This window comes from Pistacia vera, unplaced genomic scaffold, assembly GCF_008641045.1.
Source record: "Pistacia vera cultivar Batoury unplaced genomic scaffold, PisVer_v2 Contig214, whole genome shotgun sequence".
NCBI classification, from domain to species: domain Eukaryota; kingdom Viridiplantae; phylum Streptophyta; class Magnoliopsida; order Sapindales; family Anacardiaceae; genus Pistacia; species Pistacia vera.
The window spans coordinates 517,255-520,572 of record NW_022196018.1 but is presented as its reverse complement, the minus strand read 5'-3'; the positions used below and the strand labels follow the sequence as shown (position 1 = coordinate 520,572).

General features: G+C 38.2%; 1 pseudogene; it reads right to left on the bottom strand.

Annotated features, from left to right (window-relative positions):
• Positions 1-468: 468 nt before the first annotated feature.
• Positions 469-2,260, bottom strand: LOC116129846 (annotated as a pseudogene).
• Positions 2,261-3,318: the final 1,058 nt, after the last annotated feature.

Here is a 3,318-nt window from a genome sequence, read left to right as displayed (position 1 = left end):
TAGAACTAAAGTAATTTGTCATTGTAATATATGAAATTTTATGATATCAAGAAACTAATTTGTCAATGTGGACTATATGTACATCAAACCGGCATAACACTACCTACGATTCCTTCTGGGACCTTCAAAGAATGAAGACAGACCAGTTTAATACCTACAATTCCTACTGAGACCTTCAAAGAATGAAGGCTACAAAAAGTGCCTGCTTATCACAAAGCCTTCAGCAACAATGATAACCGCTAAAATCAATCTCCCCGTGCAGGACCCAGCAGAACCTATCTTCAACATCAATTTGAAAAAAAAGAAAAAAAAAAAAAAAAAAAAGATATCATCAGAGGATGACCAATGTCCAAAGAGATAATAATGATCATCGGAAAATGATCAATCTCACTGCAGGGCCCAATCTAGTTTGTCCAGTTTCTGGCTACTGCTGTCTCCGAAATATAGTTGCTGAGAAAATAAGAGTAATCACCGCAATGACATTAATGTGCGAACTCTTTTCTCCCTCTCAGCTTTCCTAGCACTTGGGGTCCTCTTCAGTTTATTCAATTCCTCCATTACAACTTTCTCAACTTTGTCAATTGAGTTCAAAAGTTTCTTCTGAGGTGTGAGAGACTCTAACTCTCCACCAGCCTGATTTGTGATATCAAGCAAAATCTTAGGCACCTTACCAACAGAGAGCGAACAATGCTTCTTATGCAACGTTGGATTTGGGGACAGAACTGTAGTATTGTGACAATGGCTTAGGGGAATCAACTACTCTTTGATCCCGAGACATTGGACTCTCCATCTGTAGGCCTTCAACTTCTCCCAAGCGAGCTCTTCTCCTTTCAATCGCCTGATAAAAGCCAGAGTTAGAAATCTCTATATATGGACTTAGAAAGCCCCAAAAGGAAAGGAGAATTATAACACTGAACTGCAAAAAGAATTTACTTTGACTCAAGTTAAGGCCAATGATATCTATGACTCGAGCATTTATGAATAAACACAATGACTCTATGGCACTTCAAACAGATTGCCAGCAGGGTTTCATTGGTTGAATGCATAGATTAAACAATGCAGAACATCAAACAGGAATGCATTTCAATTGAATGCACAGGACACCGTGAAGATTCTCATGGCCAAACGGTGGCCTGAAGGGAATGCTCTGACAGCCTCCAAAGAATTAACCGAGCAACATCCATACAACTCAAATTTAGAAATGAAACTATAAGAGCAAAGTTCGGATTCTTGTACTGTTGTTGATAATAATGAATAAGCACAAGCAGTCAACTTCACTGTGGCAAAAAAATGAACCGAAAATAATCAGCTTTGTCAAATGAATTTTAACATGTACAGAATTTATGAGGCAAGAACTCAGCATGTCATTTAATTCACTACCAAGAACACATGATTAAGAGAACAAGTCTCTTCAAAACAATGATAACACGTCATCAGAAGGATAAATATCTTTAACACAAATAAAAAAAATGCTCAAAATAATACAAAACTGTCTAAATAGCAATTAATTAATCAACAACTCTGGGACAAATCAAGGGTAGATGCACCATAGAAATCTTCCCCTAGATTTACAAGCATCATAAACCAAAATAATTATCAAATGAAAAAGAAAAGATTAACATATCCCATTAAAATCCAAAACACACAAATTGAATCAGATGCAGACAAGAGCAAATGGAAAAAGAAAAACCCTAATTCACCAAGCTTTAAGGAATATTACCAAAATCCGTCATAAGAAAAATGATCAAATGTCCAAAAACTTAAACACTAAAAGTCAAGATTCGGTTCAAATCACAGCAACATAACCAAGATTGACAAACATACCAACTAACACTATAGGAAATGAAATTAAACGTCCAAGTAAATAAAGATAATAAGAAAATTACCCTCACAACAGCAGTAATATCCCTCAGAGGCGTCCTCGGGTACCAAGCAGGCAACACAAAAGATCCTCTCCGAGCACTGCCTATCGGCGTATTCTCTCTTCCCATTGGTCCACGTCTCGCCGATGTAAGTCCGTACACATTTCTTCTTCCACGGCCGAACGCGCTTCTCGGGGTCCCAACCCACCACCTCTTCCTCCACCTACCGATTGTCCACGCGCCGCCGTCGTATTAGCCACTCGAGTGACTGGAGATCCCAAGTGATTTGAACTCTGTTCTGGTTCGTCTCTGAGGATTCCGAGAGTTTCGGACCTTCTCTGAGCGAAGACGGTCGCAATGTCATCTGGCCTCACAAGTCTGTCACGTGACTCCGGCATTTTTCCTTCGGTTTCTTGATTTCTTCTGAAAAAAATATATTCACTATTAGGATTCCAAACATTATTCTTGCAACAGATAATAAAATTTTTCTGAATTCTCAAAAAAAAAAAAAAAAATCACATTTTTCCGTAAATAAAAATTTTCTCGAGAAAATGAGAATTTTCTAGGGAGCCAAAGAGTGCCATTTTACCTTGGAGGAGAGAACAAATGAAAGAGATAGAACTGAATGATAGCGCTTTTAATTACAACTTCAGCACGTGCCAATATCTTTTAAATTTCAAATTTTGTGTAAGAGCGGGCGTTTTAGGAAGGCAGGGTTCTAGCAGATGTTATGACTTCTTTACCCCTTACGGCATGATTTTTATTTTAATTAAAATCATTTTAATAAAATTTTATTCCAAAAATACCAGTTCTCTTAGGCTTCGTTTGGTTCCCAAAAGTTTTCCCAAAAACAGTTAATTTTGTTTCACCTATTTTCAATATACAATTCTAAATTATTCAATTTCTTTTAAACTCCCTAAATTTGTTAATTTAACTAAACAACCCCCAAAAAAGATTTTAAAAATTGACAAAAACACCCCAACAACCCAAATTTACCAGATCCACTGTGGATCTAGCCTTTTCCAGCCAGATCCACGGTGGATTTGGCCAGATCTTTGGCTGTTGACAGTCGTCAACGACAACCAAGATAGGGTCGTCGTTGACCATCAATGACGGCCGTATATTTGGCCGTCATTGATGACCAAATGTGACTAGATTTGGCCGTCAATAGATCAGCTAGATCTGACCTTTTCCGGCCAGATCCACGGTGGATCTGATCGGAAAAGGCCATATCGACGTATGACTGGCCAGATCCAGCCGGTCATGCACCGATACGGCTACTCCAGCCACCCTCCGGCGGTGGTGGCCGGCTGTCCGTATTTAATGAGTGGGTTGGAGGTGTTTTTGTTAACTTTGAATATTTTATTATAGGGGTGTTTAGTAAATAAATAAACATATGGGGTATTTTTATTAATTTTTAAAATTCTACATCGTAATACCCACCCAATTTAACTTT